Source organism: Drosophila subpulchrella, unplaced genomic scaffold, assembly GCF_014743375.2.
Source record: "Drosophila subpulchrella strain 33 F10 #4 breed RU33 unplaced genomic scaffold, RU_Dsub_v1.1 Primary Assembly Seq25, whole genome shotgun sequence".
NCBI lineage: Eukaryota > Metazoa > Arthropoda > Insecta > Diptera > Drosophilidae > Drosophila > Drosophila subpulchrella.
In genome coordinates, this window is record NW_023665555.1 from 2095037 (window position 1) to 2102280 (window position 7244).

Genomic DNA, 7244 nt, shown 5'->3' on the forward strand with positions numbered 1-7244 from the left:
ATCCCGAATTTGCTTCTATTCTGAATATAACCAATAATATAAATGCAAATACAAAAAGTTTGGAACTTAATTCAATAAATACGTATTCAATAATAAAAACAACACAAAAAAAATTAAAAAAAAAGAAAATGACGTTTACAAAAAAAAAACAAGGAAGAACGCTAAAGTCGAGTACCTCGACTATCAGATACCCGTTACTCAGCTAAAGGGACCAAAAGGAAATGGTGATATGCAAGCAGCAAAGCGAGATTGAAATGCGCCACCTACCGGCGGTAGACAGATTTAAGCGTTATGGGCGTTAGAGTGGGCGTGGCAACATTTTTTTGAATCAATCGATAGGTATTGACAAGACCAATACATTTCAGTTAAAATTTTTTATCTAGCATACAAATTGTGGGCGCCACAGGCTTGGGCGGTATAGGGAATTGGGATTGGGAATTTTTTTTCTAATCATACACACACACTTACTGCGCAGTTGTGAATTTAAATCACTTTTTTTTCTGTAAGAATACTGTTATCACACAGCTGTAAATTTAAAACACATTTTTTCTTCGTTATTACACACACAACTTAAAAATTCAGCAAACCATCTACTCAAATAAAAATTGAGCGTGGGGGTAAAAAGAAAAAAAAAATTTTTTTTTTGCATTGGATGCAGTTATCACACATCCGGTGTTCAAAGGCATATCAAACAAAAAAACATTTACTTTGTGTTGCAAGTGATTGTGTGAAAATAAGCCTAACATCCTCATACTATAAAAAAAAAATAAACAAAATCGTAGGCAGAAATTCGCCATAAATAGCGCTGGGCAGTCAAATTCAAAGGCAATTCATAATTGACTTACATTCCCTAAGTACGTAAACTATATAACCCACCACCAACATCCAGACTTAGAACCAGAACTAAGCAAAGCAGAAGTAAACATGGAGTCACAAACAAAAACCAAAACGCAAAAATTCAAGCAAGTAGTAGTAGGAGCAGAAGCAGCATCCTGTTCAAGTTGGTCCAGCACTCAACCCCCATCGAAAGTGCTTCTATGCATCAGTTGTAAATGCATGTGTAACAGCACCCCCGGTTACGTAACCCCAGAAGAAGATAAAGACAACGACGCCTTCCAGGTCTTAACTGAAATTCCTGAGGACACCATTGAGGATGATAATGTAGGTCTCCACCATAACCATACTGCGGTGCGGGGTACAGAATAAGGAAAGAAATGAGTAGTTATGAGATTGAAACCTGCGTTAATGCAGATGACGTTGATGACTTAAAGAAAGAAATCGATGAATTTTGAATTGAGTATGAGGATATTCTGCCTGATTTTGATTTAAAGACCTTACGCAACATGAGGAAATTGATGACGGTAGGGGCGCATATATCAGACAAGATATGAAGATTTCACGCAACGCAATGCAACGCTATCAGGATATGGGTGAGAGAATTGATAGACGTTATTAATTATATACACATATAATAACCTATATATATATATATATAATAACCTATCAACAATATATATATACATTTATCAATAAAAAAACTTATTTACTCCTGAAAATATATTCTCTTAATATGCAACGTTCTCATTTTAGCTTACAGTCACAAAAAACAATATCATGTGAGGTTTGTGAGAACTATAAACTGTTAAAAACAAAACAAAAAAAGATATTGTTTCTGTGCAACGATCTATAGCTAGTATTAATATTCACAAACAATATCTAGTGCCTTCAACGACCGTGTGTGTGTGATTTGGAAAGTATATTCTTACTTTTCAGTGCATATTTTGCAACCAAAGAAAAGATATAAAGCCTTCAAACGATTATGTGTGTGTGTTTTTTTTTTTTTTGTTAGTGGTGGTTTGAAGCACCAAAAGCCAACTCGGAGCTGAACTAGCTTGCCGAAGTCTGGGACTCTAACCCAGTAAAAACTCCACCCCATCCCCGCTTCCCCGGCGGAGCTGCCGTTAGGTATTACTTCGCCGGGGGGGAAATGCCCTTAGGGCTCTCTAGGATTCTATCCTATTGGAATTTCGCAGTCTTTCTGCGATGCGCAGTTTTTTTAGTACTATTGTGGCCATTTTGCATACCGCAGACCAATTTACTTCTGATTCAAGCATAATATCCACCAGGTTACAAGCGGCTGGCGTCCTCCCAACCTTTATGCTCAGATCTCTTCGTTCATATCCGAATCTCGGACAGACAAAAAACACGTGTTCTGCGTCTTCATTATCCGACTCGCAGAGTGGGCAGTACGGATAACGTTCATGCTTAAACCTATTCAGGTAGTATTTAAAGCATCAATGTCCTCTCAGCAGTTGCGTTAGGTAAAAGTCCTCATGTCCATGCTTCCGTCCCAGCCATCTCTGCAGTTCTGGGATAAGCTTATACGTCCATCGTCCTTTGCTACTATTAACCCACCACTCTTGCCACTTAGCAATGGTAAGTTTTCTGCACCTTTTCCGTAGGGATTCAGCAGTTGCGACCCCTGTGCTGCCTGCCCGGATATCACCTGATTCCACTGCTCCGGTATGACTCCCGATATTACCAGCGGCGCATCATGGGATATTATGGCCCATGCGGAACGCACAGCATACCCGCAGGGCACACAATCTCTGCACGGAGTCGCCGTCTTGCATGTAACTTCCATTTTTTTTGGCTCGGGCCCATATGGGAGCAGCGTACATCAGCGTTGATGTGACAACGCTAACCAGTAATTTACGTCCTGGTTGCCTTGGTCCCCGAGTGTTCTCCATAATTCGCGAAATTGCGGCCGCGGTCCTACTTGCCTTGCCACTAGCGTACGCTAGATGTTCTTTGAAGGAAAGCCGGTGGTCGATCATGACGCCCAAGTATTTTAGGCTTGGACGAGATGTAATTGTGGCTTCTCCAATTTTGATAGTAGCCGCCTCCACTTTCTGCCGGCTACTTATCAGGATGCTTCAGTCTTGTGCGCTGCCAAGGCGAGTCCCTTGGAATCGAGCCATGCGCTTGCTCGCTTCCCCGCTTCGTTGCAGATTCTTTCCGCATCTGGGAGTTTCTTTGCCGTAACTACTATGGCCACGTCATCCGCGAAACCAAAGAGTCGTGCCCCTTCGGGCATCGTGATCCTAAGGATCCCATCGTACATGACATTCCATAACAAAGGGCCTAGGACTGATCCTTGGCGGACTCCCCCGCTGACCCTGTAGGTCGATTGCCCGGAATCAGTTTCGTACAGGAGCAGGCGGCCTTCAAAGTAGCTCGCTATTACTCTCTGTATATACACTGGTACATTTAGGTTGCTCAGTGCATTTAGTGTGTGGTACCAGCTAGCGGAGTTAAATGCGTTTTTAACATCCAACGTTGCCGATATGCAGTACTGCTTAGTGCCGTACAACCACCTTTTCCCCTCGATGGCTTTGTCTGCGATTTCGCACAGTGTACCGACGGCGTCGATGGTGGATAGCCCTCTGATAGCCCTCTGGATAGCATCTCTGAGAGGCCGTTGGTTTCGACAAGGGCACCTTCTAGCCGGGAGTGGATTATTCTTTCGAGAATTTTACCCATCTTATTTAGCATGCAGAGTGGCCTATACGAAGAAGGCTCCTCCGCGGGCTTTTCCCCGTTTGGTATGAGTACCAGCCGCTGTGTTTTCCAGCGACTAGGGAACACACCTTTTGTTAGGCATGCATTATACATATCAACATACTCTTTGGTGTTTGCTTTTATTGCAATTTTTAGAACTTTATTCGGGATTCCATCTGGTCCCGGTGCCTTGTCGTCCAGTATTGTCCTCAATACCCGAAGGACATCTTCGGCACTTGTGAGCTTTATGCTCGCCCTGTTCACGATCAGTGAGGTTCGCGTCATACTCTCTTGCTCTGGGAATAGTGTTTCCACTATCCTTTTTAGGCTGACTGGGCATGTCGGTGATGGCCGACTAAATACCCGCTGCCGTTTTGTGACGAGCTTATATGCGAAGACCCATGGGTTGGAGTCTATTTCTTCGCATATATTGTTAAAGCACCTGCGTTTGCTCTCTTTTATAGTTTTTTCCAGGGCTCGTCTTTTTTTCCTGAAATATATTTGAAGTGCCTCAAATTCGGGCCTTCCTCTTGAGCGTTGGTGTGTGGCAGTCTTTCCTGGCTTCCTCAATGGTTTTGGGCTGCTTTTTTCTCCTGCTGGGGGGGTGCCAGGCTGCCTGCCACTGCACTTTTCTGGCGATCTCGCCATTGCATTGCTTTTTTTAAAAGGGTCACCTCCCATGTTGGCCCAGTCAGGTAGACTGGACAATGGCGTGTGGAAGCCGTCAGCAGTATCCGGCGCCCCCAGGCCTTTGTTTGCCGGCGTGCCTCCACTATTGGTTGGCACAACCCCTAGGCTAGCGCCAGGGTGTTGTGCCCCCGATCCCCTGCCCGCCATTTCCCCGCCTGGGGAACTCAGTGCGATTGCACTGGTACTGCAGTAAGATTGGACCTTTACCCGCAGTATCCTGCTGTTCTTCGATCGGACTTTAGTATTTTAATAAAGTGTTTAATAAAAAGGGATCTTAATAATAAGGTTTAAAGGTTTTTATTTTCTAATTTTCTAAAAGATCCGCCGAAAATTTCCATACGTGCTACGACACGCACTTATGTGCTCGGCCTGCACCCTGTCCTAAGCTTGCTGCTATAGCACCCGCAGCCCCTTTCGCTCACTACGATCAGCTGATCGCGCAGGCGCTTTCCACCACTGATTTAGTGTTTGCGAAAATAGAAAGCGAGAGTGAAAAATTTGGCAACAGCTAAACAAACAACGAGTGGAAAGTAAAAGAGGCAGAGATGCCTCCCCTCCCTCACCTACGACCAGCCCCTGCCTGGCCGCCAAACCTGTTGGGGATAGATTCCCAAGCTGCTCCTAGGTGTCGTCCACGGCCTCCTGTCCACCAGCTGATGTCCAGGTGCGTGTCCAGATGCTCTACGCCGGACGGCCGGTTGCACTTTTGGCTTTATGCTGAAAACTTTAGAAAATGAACGAAGCGATTTTAAAACGCGTCCGCACTCTCTGCTTTCACAACTCTCTCTCCTGTGTGTGTGACGTGAGTTGAAGAGTATATTTTTTCTGTGTCGAGGAAGAAGACCTGCTATATTTAATAGATCATTTTCCGCGATAAGAAAAAAATATATTTTTAAAGCCTTCAAAATTGAGGAAAGAGAAGTGTGTGATAAAGAGTATATTGTTTTGATGCTATCATGGAAAAAATATCTGGTATATTTAATAGATGTTTTACCCATGATTACATCAAAAATATATTTTTAAAGCCTTCAAAAATGAGGAAAGTGAACTGAGATAAAGAGTATATTGTTTTAATGTTATAGTGGAAAAAAATCTAATATATTTAATAGATCTTTCACAACGATAACATAAAAAATATATTTAAAGCCTTCAAAAATGTGGAGAAAGTGAAGTGAGATAAGGAGTATATTGTTTTCTATGGCTAGCAGATTTGTGTACTATATTAATATTCACATAGTTGAACAGTTTGCAACCAAAGAAAATAATATATATAACCTTCAAACGAGGGTGGGAGGACAAGTGGGAGGGGAAGTGGGAGGGGAAGTGGGTGGGGAGGGGGAGTTGGCGCGATCGCAGAACAGAGTATTCTCAAACGAGAGTGCGAGGTCAAGTCGGAGGACAAGTGGGAGGGGAAGTGGGAGGGGAAGTGAGCGCGATCGCTGAGCAGAGCAGAGCAGAATATTCCACAACATTCCAGAACACTCCAGAACATTCCGGGGCAGGAGCAACAACTACGACTTCCGCTAGCGATAAGCGCCCGCGCAACAAAAACACTTCTGATCCAGAACATACAATGAAAATTGATCCAGAACATACATACATATTCATCCTACTGATTTTCAACAGTTTAAAAGTAGTTAAAACTGTAGAGGACACAGGAGGTAATAAAGTTCACACTTTTGTTGAAAATGAAAGCATTAAAACCCTGAGGCTTCAATAAGAACCTCAGAAGGATTTATTTAACAAACAGAAAGGTTGTGTTATCAACATTGTTATGATGCGATTTCCTGGGGTCGGCGTCTCAGTCAACACAGGATCCTCCCCAGATAAACTTATAATCTGTTGAGACAGTTGAAGGCGGGTGTATCGGTCGAAGGGATTTATTTTAGGCACTCCTGTGGTCGGAAACTCTGGCTGGGGATCGTAAACGAATGCCCGCGCATTGGTACAACTTTACAACTTTTAGGGAAAATTTTCGCTCACAAGCAATGCCACCGTTCTAAGAAGAACTGGCTAGAGATCATTATACCCGCGTAGCCGTAGGGAGAGCTTGCTAGAACTACAACTCCCGCGTATCCGCAGGGAAACTAGCCAAAATAACATCGCCCACGTAGCCGCAGGGAACTAGCTAACAGCCTACATCGCCCGCGTATCCGCAGGGAAACTAGCTAAAAAAAACTTCGTCCACGTACCCGCAGGAAACTAGCTAACAAGCCTACACCGCCAGCGTATCTGCAGGGGAAACTAGGTAACAAGGCTACACCGCCCGCGTATCCGTAGGGAAACTAGCTAAGTCGGCAACACCCGCGTATCCGCAGGGAAACTAGCTAGAACTACAACGCCCGCGTATCCGCAGGGAAACTAGCTAAAATAACATCGCCCACGTAGGCGCAGGGAACTAGCTAACAAGCCTACACCGCCCGCATATCCGCAAGGAAACTAGATGGTGCACTGCGACCTCTCATGTCATTTTTCCCAACAGGGTACTCACGGTTTTTCAACTTCCACAGTCGGACAACATTTCGGTTTATTGTTCTTTTACCTATCTACTCGCACTCTGTGTCCCTGACTTGCTTCCTAATGCACTTCACTCCTCTCACCTCGTATTTGCAAGCCAGGTTGCTAATGAAAATCGGTTACGCGTTACCGGCCGCCGCTGATTCTGTGCCGCGTGTTTGATCCTTTCGATCTTGTTGTTGCCGGCCGCTACTATCCTGTGCAGCGTGGCTGGTGCAGATCGATGTTTTTCAGAAACTCAGAGGCACGTGGTACGGGCGCGAACTTGTCTTGGTTTTCCGAAGCAACCTCGACCGTCGTCGTTACCGGTATACACACTAGTTACGCCGTCTTCGCTGCGTTGAGATTGGTTCATCGGGCTCAGTGTTTCCGTCTCTCCGTTTCCCGAAATTCATTTTTTATTTTGTGAGTTTAGATCGTGGTTAGTTTCTTGCTGCGATCGAGCTGTATCTTGGCTAGATTTCATCGGTTGGGTA